Source organism: Syngnathus typhle, unplaced genomic scaffold, assembly GCF_033458585.1.
Source record: "Syngnathus typhle isolate RoL2023-S1 ecotype Sweden unplaced genomic scaffold, RoL_Styp_1.0 HiC_scaffold_257, whole genome shotgun sequence".
Classification (NCBI taxonomy): Eukaryota; Metazoa; Chordata; class Actinopteri; order Syngnathiformes; family Syngnathidae; genus Syngnathus; species Syngnathus typhle.
Genome location: NW_026872161.1, coordinates 1 through 15000, shown reverse-complemented (window position 1 = coordinate 15000; position 15000 = coordinate 1).

The following is a 15000-nucleotide window of genomic DNA, read 5'->3' as shown; positions in this document are numbered from 1 at the left end:
CGGAACGGCTCTGAAGCTCCAGACGGTGCTTCCTTGAATGCTTAGCCGCCTTTCGAGCTGCCATGCCGGGCTTGAGTTAGTGGTTTGCGCCCGGTACTCTACGTTAAAAGTCAGGCGGAACGGCTCTGAAGCTCCAGACGGTGCTTCCTTGAATGCTTAGCCGCCTTTCGAGCTGCCATGCCGGGCTTGAGTTAGTGGTTTGCGCCCGGTACTCTACGTTAAAAGTCAGGCGGAACGGCTCTGAAGCTCCAGACGGTGCTTCCTTGAATGCTTAGCCGCCTTTCGAGCTGCCATGCCGGGCTTGAGTTAGTGGTTTGCGCCCGGTACTCTACGTTAAAAGTCAGGCGGAACGGCTCTGAAGCTCCAGACGGTGCTTCCTTGAATGCTTAGCCGCCTTTCGAGCTGCCATGCCGGGCTTGAGTTAGTGGTTTGCGCCCGGTACTCTACGTTAAAAGTCAGGCGGAACGGCTCTGAAGCTCCAGACGGTGCTTCCTTGAATGCTTAGCCGCCTTTCGAGCTGCCATGCCCGGCGTGGGTTTCGCGTCCGCGCCCGGTACATTATGGAAGCCAAAAAAAAAAAAAAATTCTAAGTGCGAGTGGGACCGGCCTGGGGGGCTTCCTTGAAAGCCCATCCGCCCTCCGAGCTCTCCCACCGGTCGTGGGTTGGCGTCCGCCACTGCTCAAAGCGAACTTCAAATTATCTGCTTAATAATGTGGAACACCATTCTTAAGTAGTTTTTCCTTAATTTGGGCTCAACTGGCCGGTAATGATCCCCGGTGTCTGAGATTGATCTCAGTGATCCAAAGAGCCCTGACACGTAATACCATCCATGAGTTTAATTGAAAAACAAAAAATGTAATCTTTATGACACATAAATACAATTTGCATAATAATTTGGAACACAGTGTAGACTTCCAGCGGACCGCGCGCGGCTCGGCTGACGGCGCAGCGCGATCTGGTACCGCTGCGCGGGACGAAACACGCCCCGTGCAGAGTTCCAGGCGGCCGGGAAGACATTTAAGCGCTGCCGCTGCAGCTGCGGCGGGGATTTGCCGTCCTCCGGTGGACACGACGAGTAAATACACCAGCAATCGCACTTACACCGTGTTCCAAATTATTATGCAAGTGACATTTATCTCAGATTTTCCTAAATAGTCGATGCAAAATGAGTCAGCATAATTTTCAAGTCATCAACCATTATTTTGATGAATTCTAATTTTATTGAACAAACCTCCGAATGATCACAGAATTTTTAAAAAATAAAAAACTTAAAATGCACTGTTCCACATTATTACGCACAACAGAGTTTTATAACATTTTATAGGTTTTTATGAACTGAAATGCCCATCTTAAGAATTTACAGCATTAGGAGGTCATATTTACTGAAATCAAAAGCTATTTCAAAGAAAAGACAAACAAGTTACATTTTAACATAGGACCCTTTATTTCAATAAAAAACAAAGTTACATTTTAACATAGGACCCTTTGTTCAACAGCAGCTTCACGATTCTTCCATCCACTGAACTTGTGAGTTTTTGTACAGTTTCTGGTTGAATTTCTTGGCAGGATCTAAGAATAGCCTGCCAGAGCTGCTCTTTGGAATTGAACTGCCTCCCACCTTCGTAGATTTTCTGCTTGACGATGCTCCACAAGTTTTCAATAGGATTGAGGTCAGGGGAGCATGGGGGCCACACCATCAGTTTCTCTCCCTTTATTCCCATAGATGCCAAAGACGTTGACGTATTTCTTGCAGCATGAGACGGTGCATTGTCATGCATGAAGATGATCTTTTGACGGAAAGCACGGTTCTTCCTGTTGTACCATGGACAGAAGTGTTGAGTCAGAAATTCCACGTAGTTAACAGACGTAATTTTGACGCCTTCAGGGACCCTAAAGGGGCCAAGCAGCTCTCTCCCCATGATTCCGGCCCAAAACATCACTCCGCCACCTCCCTGCTGACGCCGCAGCCTTGTTGGGCTATCGTGGCCGTCCACCAACCATCCACGACTCCATCCATCTGTAAAGTCAAGTCAAATCAAGTTTATTTGTATAGCCCTAAATCACAAGCAGTCTCAAAGGGCTTCACATAGACAGAAATTGACAATTATTCTCAAAGCATCCCCTGAGCTCTCAAAAGTGCAAGGAAAAACTTAAAAAACCCTACCTGGCCCATCCAAGGTGGCACGGCACTCGTCGGTGAACAGGACTGTCTGAAAATTTGTCTTCATGTAAGTCTGGGCCCACTGCAGCCGTTTCTGCTTGTTCGCGTTGTTCAGGGGTGGCCGAATGGAGGGTTTCCGCACAACTGCAAGCCTCTGGAGGATCCTGCACCTCGTCGTTCGTGGGACTTCACTGGCACCAGCAGCGTCGAATATTTGTTTGCTCGTCTTTAGTGGCATGCTTGCAGCCGCCCTCTTGATTCGATTTGTTTGTCTTGCAGAAACCTTCCTTGTCGTGCCTTTGTCTGCACGAACGCGCGTTTGCTCCGAATCAGCGACGAATTTCTTCAAAGTTCGATGGTCGCGCTTAAGCTTTCGTGCAATATCGAATGTCTGCATACCTTGTCCAAGGCATCGAACGATTTCACGCTTCTCGACAGCAGAGAGATCCTTTTTCCTCCCCATGGTTGAACGAAATGGCCGAACGCTTAAAAACGCGGAACTTAAATAGACTTGTTAATTACTACAATTGCGCTCACCTGGCAGACTACCATGGACTGTACCATGACTGAGGGTGATTTCAGTACTTGAAAAACAAAAAATGTAATCTTTATGACACTTAAATACATTTTGCATAATAATTTGGAACACGGGACCGTGTTCCAAATTATTATGCAAAGGATATTTATCTCAGATTTTCCTAAATAGCTTCCTTGAAATGTTACCCGGCTTTTGAGCTCTCCTGCCGGGCGTGGGTTTGCGTCAGCGCCCGGTAACATTATGGAAGCTAAAAGAAAGAAAAAAGAAACAAATCTAAGTGCGATTGCTGGTGTCTAAATACATTTTGCATAATAATTTGGAACACGGGACCGTGTTCCAAATTATTATGCAAGTGATATTTATCTCAGATTTTCCTAAATAGCTTTACTCGTCGTGCCGACCGGAGGGAGGCCACTCCCCGCCGCAGCTGAACAGTCATCCCGGCCTAGTGGAGGTCTGCGCAGGGGGGGTCTTCCTTGAAATGTTACCCGGCTTTTGAGCTCTCCTGTCCGGCGTGGGTTTGCGTCAGCGGCCGGTGTCATTTACTCGTCGTGCCGACCGGAGGGAGGCCACTCCCCGCCACAGCTGAACAGTCATCCCGGCCTAGTGGAGGTCTGCGCAGGGGGGGTCTTCCTTGAAATGTTACCCGGCTTTTGAGCTCTCCTGTCCGGCGTGGGTTTGCGTCAGCGGCCGGTGTCATTTACTCGTCGTGCCGACCGGAGGGAGGCCACTCCCCGCCACAGCTGAACAGTCATCCCGGCCTAGTGGAGGTCTGCGCAGGGGGGTCTTCCTTGAAATGTTACCCGGCTTTTGAGCTCTCCTGTCCGGCGTGGGTTTGCGTCAGCGGCCGGTGTCATTTACTCGTCGTGCCGACCGGAGGGAGGCCACTCCCCGCCACAGCTGAACAGTCATCCCGGCCTAGTGGAGGTCTGCGCAGGGGGGGTCTTCCTTGAAATGTTACCCGGCTTTTGAGCTCTCCTGTCCGGCGTGGGTTTGCGTCAGCGGCCGGTGTCATTTACTCGTCGTGCCGACCGGAGGGAGGCCACTCCCCGCCACAGCTGAACAGTCATCCCGGCCTAGTGGAGGTCTGCGCAGGGGGGGTCTTCCTTGAAATGTTACCCGGCTTTTGAGCTCTCCTGTCCGGCGTGGGTTTGCGTCAGCGGCCGGTGTCATTTACTCGTCGTGCCGACCGGAGGGAGGCCACTCCCCGCCACAGCTGAACAGTCATCCCGGCCTAGTGGAGGTCTGCGCAGGGGGGGTCTTCCTTGAAATGTTACCCGGCTTTTGAGCTCTCCTGTCCGGCGTGGGTTTGCGTCAGCGGCCGGTGTCATTTACTCGTCGTGCCGACCGGAGGGAGGCCACTCCCCGCCACAGCTGAACAGTCATCCCGGCCTAGTGGAGGTCTGCGCAGGGGGGGTCTTCCTTGAAATGTTACCCGGCTTTTGAGCTCTCCTGTCCGGCGTGGGTTTGCGTCAGCGGCCGGTGTCATTTACTCGTCGTGCCGACCGGAGGGAGGCCACTCCCCGCCACAGCTGAACAGTCATCCCGGCCTAGTGGAGGTCTGCGCAGGGGGGGTCTTCCTTGAAATGTTACCCGGCTTTTGAGCTCTCCTGTCCGGCGTGGGTTTGCGTCAGCGGCCGGTGTCATTTACTCGTCGTGTCCACCGGAGGGAGGCCACTCCCCGCCGCAGCTGCAGCGGCAGCTTTGAAACGTCATCCCGGCCCCCTGGAACTGTGCGCGGGGGGGGCGATGCGTCCCGTGCGAGGTACCAGGTCGCGCTGCGCCGTCTGCCTGGCCGCTTTGGGCCCGCTGGAAGTCTATTAAAGCTCCGCGATCTCCGCCTCGGTGCTTAAAAAGCGTCCATCCGCTCTCCTGGAGCTTCTTTCGGTCATCTCGTCCGCGTGCACGGCCTGCCGGTGGCACCGGCTGGAGCTCCGCAAAAAGCTCCATTTCTGTTAAAAATGCTTAGCCGCGTCCCTGGAAGCCCAATCGGGCGTAGAAAGTGAGGGGGAAGGCCCCCAAAGCACCGGCTGGAAGTCCCAAAAAAGCTCCATGATTGGTCAATAATGCTTAGCCGCCTCCCTGGAAGCCTAATCGGGCATAAAAAGCTAGGCGGAACGGCCCCAAAGCTCCACACGGAAGTCCCAAAAAAGCTCCATGATTGGTCAATAATGCTTAGCCGCCTCCCTGGAAGCCTAATCGGGCATAAAAAGCTAGGCGGAACGGCCCCAAAGCTCCACACGGAAGTCCCAAAAAAGCTCCATGATTGGTCAATAATGCTTAGCCGCCTCCCTGGAAGCCTAATCGGGCATAAAAAGCTAGGCGGAACGGCCCCAAAGCTCCACACGGAAGTCCCAAAAAAGCTCCATGATTGGTCAATAATGCTTAGCCGCCTCCCTGGAAGCCTAATCGGGCATAAAAAGCTAGGCGGAACGGCCCCAAAGCTCCACACGGAAGTCCCAAAAAAGCTCCATGATTGGTCAATAATGCTTAGCCGCCTCCCTGGAAGCCTAATCGGGCATAAAAAGCTAGGCGGAACGGCCCCAAAGCTCCACACGGAAGTCCCAAAAAAGCTCCATGATTGGTCAATAATGCTTAGCCGCCTCCCTGGAAGCCTAATCGGGCATAAAAAGCTAGGCGGAACGGCCCCAAAGCTCCACACGGAAGTCCCAAAAAAGCTCCATGATTGGTCAATAATGCTTAGCCGCCTCCCTGGAAGCCTAATCGGGCATAAAAAGTTAGGCGGAACGGCCCCAAAGCTCCACACGGAAGTCCCAAAAAAGCTCCATGATTGGTCAATAATGCTTAGCCGCCTCCCTGGAAGCCTAATCGGGCATAAAAAGCTAGGCGGAACGGCCCCAAAGCTCCACACGGAAGTCCCAAAAAAGCTCCATGATTGGTCAATAATGCTTAGCCGCCTCCCTGGAAGCCTAATCGGGCATAAAAAGTTAGGCGGAACGGCTCCAAAGCTCCACACGGAAGTCCCAAAAAAGCTCCATGATTGGTCAATAATGCTTAGCCGCCTCCCTGGAAGCCTAATCGGGCATAAAAAGTTAGGCGGAACGGCCCCAAAGCTCCACACGGAAGTCCCAAAAAAGCTCCATGATTGGTCAATAATGCTTAGCCGCCTCCCTGGAAGCCTAATCGGGCATAAAAAGTTAGGCGGAACGGCCCCAAAGCTCCACACGGAAGTCCGAAAAAAGCTCAAAAATTTTCTAAGTGCCAACGGCTCATTCGCCGTAATGTGTCCGCTCCGCGCTGGTTCCCCGGTCGGCCGCGAATAGCGCAAAATCAGCCTCACGGAAGTTCGAAAAAAGCTCAAAAATTTTCTAAGTGCCAACGGCTCATTCGCCGTAATGTGTCCGCTCCGCGCTGGTTCCCCGGTCGGCCGCGAATAGCGCAAAATCAGCCTCACGGAAGTTCGAAAAAAGCTCAAAAATTTTCTAAGTGCCAACGGCTCATTCGCCGTAATGTGTCCGCTCCGCGCTGGTTCCCCGGTCGGCCGCGAATAGCGCAAAATCAGCCTCACGGAAGTTCGAAAAAAGCTCAAAAATTTTCTAAGTGCCAACGGCTCATTCGCCGTAATGTGTCCGCTCCGCGCTGGTTCCCCGGTCGGCCGCGAATAGCGCAAAAATCAGCCTAAGTGCAGTACCAACCTTGGCGTGTTGGTGCGCCAGAGTACGATGAGTTGGTCCCCCTAGTCACTGTACTCATTACCTTTACCCCCTAATCGCAAAATATAGTCAGAACGTATATGCAGAAGACTATTTTTTTCTTTTTTAAAATTTTCTAAGTGCCAGCGGATGCTGGCACACGAACTGTCCGAGCTACGACGGTTCTCCGGTCGGACAGCGAGGGTGAAAAAGCGGTCCTAAAATCACCGAGGGCTGCCGCACAAGTTGTCCGAGTGGCGACGGTTCCCCGGTCGGCCACGAATGTCGAAAATTCGGCCTCTCCACCACGGAGGTCGGTGAGAATTTCAGAATATTTTCTAAGTGCCAACGGCTCTTGCGCCGTAAAGTGTCCGCTTTGCCTGGTTCCCTCGGTCGGACCACAAATAGCGAAAAATCAGCCTCTCCTTCTGGAGCTCGCCTAAGTGCCAACGGCTCTTGCGCCGTAATGTGTCCGCTTTGTCTGGTTCCCTCGGTCGGCCACAAACGGCGAAAAATCAGCCTCTCCTTCTGGAGCTCGTGCCAACTTTGGCGAATATTTTCTAAGTGCCAACGGCTCTTGCGCCGTAAAGTGTCCGCTTTGCCTGGTTCCCTCGGTCGGCCACAAATAGCGAAAAATCAGCCTCTCCTTCTGGAGCTCGTGCCAACTTTGGCGAATATTTTCTAAGTGCCAACGGCTCTTGCGCCGTAATGTGTCCGCTTTGCCTGGTTCCCTCGGTCGGCCACAAATAGCGAAAAACCAGCCTCTCCTTCTGGAGCTCGCCTAAGTGCCAACGGCTCTTGCGCCGTAATGTGTCCGCTTTGCCTGGTTCCCTCGGTCGGCCACAAACGGCGAAAAATCAGCCTCTCCTTCTGGAGCTCGCCTAAGTGCCAACGGCTCTTGCGCCGTAATGTGTCCGCTTTGCCTGGTTCCCTCGGTCGGCCACAAATAGCGAAAAACCAGCCTCTCCTTCTGGAGCTCGCCTAAGTGCCAACGGCTCTTGCGCCGTAATGTGTCCGCTTTGCCTGGTTCCCTCGGTCGGCCACAAACGGCGAAAAATCAGCCTCTCCTTCTGGAGCTCGCCTAAGTGCCAACGGCTCTTGCGCCGTAATGTGTCCGCTTTGCCTGGTTCCCTCGGTCGGCCACAAATAGCGAAAAACCAGCCTCTCCTTCTGGAGCTCGCCTAAGTGCCAACGGCTCTTGCGCCGTAATGTGTCCGCTTTGCCTGGTTCCCTCGGTCGGCCACAAACGGCGAAAAATCAGCCTCTCCTTCTGGAGCTCGCCTAAGTGCCAACGGCTCTTGCGCCGTAATGTGTCCGCTTTGCCTGGTTCCCTCGGTCGGCCACAAATAGCGAAAAACCAGCCTCTCCTTCTGGAGCTCGCCTAAGTGCCAACGGCTCTTGCGCCGTAATGTGTCCGCTTTGCCTGGTTCCCTCGGTCGGCCACAAACGGCGAAAAATCAGCCTCTCCTTCTGGAGCTCGCCTAAGTGCCAACGGCTCTTGCGCCGTAATGTGTCCGCTTTGCCTGGTTCCCTCGGTCGGCCACAAATAGCGAAAAACCAGCCTCTCCTTCTGGAGCTCGCCTAAGTGCCAACGGCTCTTGCGCCGTAATGTGTCCGCTTTGCCTGGTTCCCTCGGTCGGCCACAAACGGCGAAAAATCAGCCTCTCCTTCTGGAGCTCGCCTAAGTGCCAACGGCTCTTGCGCCGTAATGTGTCCGCTTTGCCTGGTTCCCTCGGTCGGCCACAAATAGCGAAAAACCAGCCTCTCCTTCTGGAGCTCGCCTAAGTGCCAACGGCTCTTGCGCCGTAATGTGTCCGCTTTGCCTGGTTCCCTCGGTCGGCCACAAACGGCGAAAAATCAGCCTCTCCTTCTGGAGCTCGCCTAAGTGCCAACGGCTCTTGCGCCGTAATGTGTCCGCTTTGCCTGGTTCCCTCGGTCGGCCACAAATAGCGAAAAACCAGCCTCTCCTTCTGGAGCTCGCCTAAGTGCCAACGGCTCTTGCGCCGTAATGTGTCCGCTTTGCCTGGTTCCCTCGGTCGGCCACAAACGGCGAAAAATCAGCCTCTCCTTCTGGAGCTCGCCTAAGTGCCAACGGCTCTTGCGCCGTAATGTGTCCGCTTTGCCTGGTTCCCTCGGTCGGCCACAAATAGCGAAAAATCAGCCTCTCCTTCTGGAGCTCGTGCCAACTTTGGCGAATATTTTCTAAGTGCCAACGGCTCTTGCGCCGTAATGTGTCCGCTTTGCCTGGTTCCCTCGGTCGGCCACAAATAGCGAAAAACCAGCCTCTCCTTCTGGAGCTCGCCTAAGTGCCAACGGCTCTTGCGCCGTAATGTGTCCGCTTTGCCTGGTTCCCTCGGTCGGCCACAAATAGCGAAAAATCAGCCTCTCCTTCTGGAGCTCGCCTAAGTGCCAACGGCTCTTGCGCCGTAATGTGTCCGCTTTGTCTGGTTCCCTCGGTCGGCCACAAACGGCGAAAAATCAGCCTCTCCTTCTGGAGCTCGTGCCAACTTTGGCGAATATTTTCTAAGTGCCAACGGCTCTTGCGCCGTAAAGTGTCCGCTTTGCCTGGTTCCCTCGGTCGGCCACAAATAGCGAAAAATCAGCCTCTCCTTCTGGAGCTCGTGCCAACTTTGGCGAATATTTTCTAAGTGCCAACGGCTCTTGCGCCGTAATGTGTCCGCTTTGCCTGGTTCCCTCGGTCGGCCACAAATAGCGAAAAACCAGCCTCTCCTTCTGGAGCTCGCCTAAGTGCCAACGGCTCTTGCGCCGTAATGTGTCCGCTTTGCCTGGTTCCCTCGGTCGGCCACAAACGGCGAAAAACCAGCCTCTCCTTCTGGAGCTCGCCTAAGTGCCAACGGCTCTTGCGCCGTAATGTGTCCGCTTTGCCTGGTTCCCTCGGTCGGCCACAAATAGCGAAAAATCAGCCTCTCCTTCTGGAGCTCGTGCCAACTTTGGCGAATATTTTCTAAGTGCCAACGGCTCTTGCGCCGTAATGTGTCCGCTTTGCCTGGTTCCCTCGGTCGGCCACAAATAGCGAAAAACCAGCCTCTCCTTCTGGAGCTCGCCTAAGTGCCAACGGCTCTTGCGCCGTAATGTGTCCGCTTTGCCTGGTTCCCTCGGTCGGCCACAAATAGCGAAAAACCAGCCTCTCCTTCTGGAGCTCGCCTAAGTGCCAACGGCTCTTGCGCCGTAATGTGTCCGCTTTGCCTGGTTCCCTCGGTCGGCCACAAACGGCGAAAAATCAGCCTCTCCTTCTGGAGCTCGCCTAAGTGCCAACGGCTCTTGCGCCGTAATGTGTCCGCTTTGCCTGGTTCCCTCGGTCGGCCACAAATAGCGAAAAACCAGCCTCTCCTTCTGGAGCTCGCCTAAGTGCCAACGGCTCTTGCGCCGTAATGTGTCCGCTTTGCCTGGTTCCCTCGGTCGGCCACAAACGGCGAAAAATCAGCCTCTCCTTCTGGAGCTCGCCTAAGTGCCAACGGCTCTTGCGCCGTAATGTGTCCGCTTTGCCTGGTTCCCTCGGTCGGCCACAAATAGCGAAAAACCAGCCTCTCCTTCTGGAGCTCGCCTAAGTGCCAACGGCTCTTGCGCCGTAATGTGTCCGCTTTGCCTGGTTCCCTCGGTCGGCCACAAACGGCGAAAAATCAGCCTCTCCTTCTGGAGCTCGCCTAAGTGCCAACGGCTCTTGCGCCGTAATGTGTCCGCTTTGCCTGGTTCCCTCGGTCGGCCACAAATAGCGAAAAACCAGCCTCTCCTTCTGGAGCTCGCCTAAGTGCCAACGGCTCTTGCGCCGTAATGTGTCCGCTTTGCCTGGTTCCCTCGGTCGGCCACAAACGGCGAAAAATCAGCCTCTCCTTCTGGAGCTCGCCTAAGTGCCAACGGCTCTTGCGCCGTAATGTGTCCGCTTTGCCTGGTTCCCTCGGTCGGCCACAAATAGCGAAAAACCAGCCTCTCCTTCTGGAGCTCGCCTAAGTGCCAACGGCTCTTGCGCCGTAATGTGTCCGCTTTGCCTGGTTCCCTCGGTCGGCCACAAACGGCGAAAAATCAGCCTCTCCTTCTGGAGCTCGCCTAAGTGCCAACGGCTCTTGCGCCGTAATGTGTCCGCTTTGCCTGGTTCCCTCGGTCGGCCACAAATAGCGAAAAACCAGCCTCTCCTTCTGGAGCTCGCCTAAGTGCCAACGGCTCTTGCGCCGTAATGTGTCCGCTTTGCCTGGTTCCCTCGGTCGGCCACAAACGGCGAAAAATCAGCCTCTCCTTCTGGAGCTCGCCTAAGTGCCAACGGCTCTTGCGCCGTAATGTGTCCGCTTTGCCTGGTTCCCTCGGTCGGCCACAAATAGCGAAAAACCAGCCTCTCCTTCTGGAGCTCGCCTAAGTGCCAACGGCTCTTGCGCCGTAAAGTGTCCGCTTTGTCTGGTTCCCTCGGTCGGCCACAAACGGCGAAAAATCAGCCTCTCCTTCTGGAGCTCGTGCCAACTTTGGCGAATATTTTCTAAGTGCCAACGGCTCTTGCGCCGTAAAGTGTCCGCTTTGTCTGGTTCCCTCGGTCGGCCACAAATAGCGAAAAATCAGCCTCTCCTTCTGGAGCTCGCGCAAGTGCCAACGGCTCTTGCGCCGTAAAGTGTCCGCTTTGTCTGGTTCCCTCGGTCGGCCACAAATAGCGAAAAATCAGCCTCTCCTTCTGGAGCTCGTGCCAACTTTGGCGAATATTTTCTAAGTGCCAACGGCTCTTGCGCCGTAATGTGTCCGCTTTGTCTGGTTCCCTCGGTCGGCCACAAATAGCGAAAAATCAGCCTCTCCTTCTGGAGCTCGTGCCAACTTTGGCGAATATTTTCTAAGTGCCAACGGCTCTTGCGCCGTAATGTGTCCGCTTTGTCTGGTTCCCTCGGTCGGCCACAAATAGCGAAAAATCAGCCTCTCCTTCTGGAGCTCGTGCCAACTTTGGCGAATATTTTCTAAGTGCCAACGGCTCTTGCGCCGTAAAGTGTCCGCTTTGCCTGGTTCCCTCGGTCGGCCACAAATAGCGAAAAATCAGCCTCTCCTTCTGGAGCTCGCGCCAACTTTGTCAAAAAATTTCTAAGTGCCAACGGCTCTTGCGCCGTAAAGTGTCCGCTTTGCCTGGTTCCCTCGGTCGGCCACAAATAGCGAAAAATCAGCCTCTCCTTCTGGAGCTCGCGCCAACTTTGTCAAAAAATTTCTAAGTGCCAACGGCTCTTGCGCCGTAAAGTGTCCGCTTTGCCTGGTTCCCTCGGTCGGCCACAAATAGCGAAAAATCAGCCTCTCCTTCTGGAGCTCGCGCCAACTTTGTCGAAAAATTTCTAAGTGCCAACGGCTCTTGCGCCGTAAAGTGTCCGCTTTGTCTGGTTCCCTCGGTCGGCCGCAAATAGCGAAAAATCAGCCTCTCGCCCGTCAGGTACCAGGCGTTGGGGTACCAGGGGTAAGTGCAGTACCAGCTTTGGTCTGTTGGTGCGCCAGAGTACGATGAGTTGGTCCCCCTAGTCACTGTACTCATTACCTTTACCCCCAAATCGCAAAATATAGTCAGAACGAGTGTGGGGAACACAAGTTTTGGCCCCGAGAACCAGGCGGCTGGTGTCTCTAGCGATGTGTTCCCCCCCAAAAAGTGTTCACATGCTCGGACAGCGAACCTAGGAGCTACCGCAAAGCACTCTGGAAGTGCAAGAGCGAAAAATTTTCTAAGTACAAAAACTCTCGAAAATTTTCAAAGTGTCACAGTGCTCGAAAATTTTCAAAGTGCTACATGCTTTCCATCCAAGGAAGGAATAGTGGAGGACCGGCCGCCTCCTTAAACACAAGCCGGCGGAACGACGGGGAGGACCGGCCGCCTCCTTAAACACAGGCCGGTGGAACGTTTGGCAGAATTCTTCTCGTGGAGGACCGGCCGCCTCCTTAAACACAAGCCGGCGGAACGACGGGGAGGACCGGCCGCCTCCTTAAACACAGGCCGGTGGAACGTTTGGCAGAATTCTTCTCGTGGAGGACCGGCCGCCTCCTTAAACACAGGCCGGTGGGAACGGTTGGCAGAATTGCGTGACGGCCGCCTGCTCCCGGCGTCCGCACGTGAACGAACACCCCCTCCCGGGGACGGCCGTCTGCTCCCGACCGCCGTCCTTCACCCCCTCACCTTCCGGACCCCCGTCTGCTCCCGGCGGGCCTCCGAGTACCCCCACCTTCTCCCGAACTGACCGACAGGCAATGAGACCCGCCTTGGTAGGGCCCCCACCGGCCCCGGCTCGCGCCGGCGTTGGGTGGACGGTTCCTCCCCACTTGCGGGTCGCTCTCCACGGAGGACCGGTCGCCTCACTAAACATAGGCCGGGCGAAAATCTGCGAATGTTATACATCCAAGGAGGGAGGACCGGCCGCCTCCTTAAACCACCGGCCGGGCGAAAATATGCGAATGTTATACATCCAAGGAGGGAGGACCGGTCGCCTCACTAAACATAGGCCGGGCGAAAATCTGCGAATGTTATACATCCAAGGAGGGAGGACCGGCCGCCTCCTTAAACCACCGGCCGGGCGAAAATCTGCGAATGTTATACATCCAAGAAAGGAAGGAAGGAGGGAACCGGCCGCCTCCTTAAACACAGGCCGGGCGAAAATCTGCGAATCTTATCCATCCAAGGACGGAGGACCGGCCGCCTCCTTAAACACAGGCCGGTAGGAACGGTTGGCAGAATCGCGTGACGGCCGCCTGCTCCCGGCGTCCGCACGTGAACGAACACCCCCTCCCGGGGACGGCCGTCTGCTCCCGGCCGCCGTCCTTCACCCCCCTCAGCTTCCGGACCCCCGTCTGCTCCCGGCGGGCCTCCGAGTACCCTCCCCTTCTCCCGAACTGACCGACTGGCACTCATGACCCGCCTTGGTAGGGCCCCCACCGGCCCCGGCTCGCGCCGGCGTTGGGTGGACGGTTCCTCCCCACTTGCGGGTCGCACTCTAGCGCCTCGGCCGCCGCGAGAGCGTGCGCTACGCGCCGCCCCCGCAGGCCTTGGCGCGACCGAACGGCAGCGAGACCGAGACGCCCCGAATCACCCACCTAGAGGAAATCAACGGAGGCCGAGCGCGCGATCCGATTGCGGCACGCCGCGTGGGTGTCCGCCGGCCGCGCCGGTCTACCGCGAATGCTGTTTCTCAAACCCTTGCCTAACCAGACGGCACCGCGGGATGTGTTGTCGCAACTCTGCTCGACTATCCGAATAGCCTTTCCCGACTACCGCGTTGCGGGAGGCGTCTTTCGTGCCGCCGGTGGCGTATGACCTTCCGCGAGAGGCGTGCGGGCTCGGGGGGGCCGCAACGACCGAGTCTGACTCGGACGGGGCGCAGCTTCCCTCCCGGTCACAGCAATAAGCGCCGAACGCAGCGTTGGTCACCAGCCACCCCGGCGGGTTCGTCGGGAGCGCCGGTACCCTTCCGTAGCTAGTTGCCAGCTGGCCACAGCGGGCCGCACCGACCGAGTCTGACTCGGACGGGGCGCAGCTTCCCGTCTGGGTGACAGCGGCGCTGAGGACGGCGGGGCGGCCGGAACCCCTTCGACCCCCCGGCTCCCACCAGTGTCGATCAAACTCCGCATCCTGGCCGTAGCGCGAGACCGGCGGGCCGCAACGACCGAGTCTGACTCGGACGGGGCGCAGCTTCCCGCTTGGGCCTCGGCGCGCGCGCCTCGCGCGGGCAAGTCGCCGGCACAGCGCCGCGCCCCCGACCCCCGCTTTACGGAAACGAAGCGAGCCTCAGCGGGCCGCAACGACCGAGTCTGACTCGGACGGGGCGCAGCTTCCCGCCTGGGTCATCGCACGTTCCCCCAGCTCGGGCCTGGGAGGCCGACGCCTTTCCCCCGGACCACCGCCGTGCCCGCACGGTTCATCCTCGGCCCCCGCTGGCCAAGCCCGACCGACGTGCCACCCCCGTTGCCGAGTTCGCTCTTCCCGAGCTTCGTCCCCAACCCTCACGCGAGCCGTCCGTCCCCCGAACCGACCGACGGGAGCCGCTTGCCAAGCGACGTCAGCGTCAGCGTCCTACGGGTCTGATCTGGCCACAGTACTTGCGCGGCAGATAGCGACACCGCGGCGGCGGCGGCGGCGGCGGCAGCCAAAGGGCGGGCCCAGCTCACACGGATCAGCTTACGGAGCGCGGCCCGGCTCCTCTCGTCAAGGCCTCAGCGAGCGGCTTGAAGGTTCCGTTGCCGGCCGGAGGCCCCGTCCACACCCTCTAGGCTCGCGAAGACCGTTTACCCCAGCAAGCCCCTGCTGACGCGGGTGGCGTCCGGAAAATGTCGCAGAAACCGCTCGGCCGAGCAACCCCTTCTGACCCCCACCCCTACCTGGTTGATCCTGCCAGTAGCATATGCTTGTCTCAAAGATTAAGCCATGCAAGTCTAAGTGCACACGGCCCGTACAGCGAAACTGCGAATGGCTCATTAAATCAGTTATGGTTCCTTTGATCGCTCCATAGTTACTTGGATAACTGTGGCAATTCTAGAGCTAATACATGCAAACGAGCGCCGACCTCCGGGGACGCGCGCATTTATCAGACCCAAAACCCACGCGGTGCCCGGGCGCGCGGGCCAAGGGGTCGCGGCGCACCCGCGCCGCGGCCCTCCGCGCGTCCGGCCCGGCCTCCCTTGGTGACCCTAGATA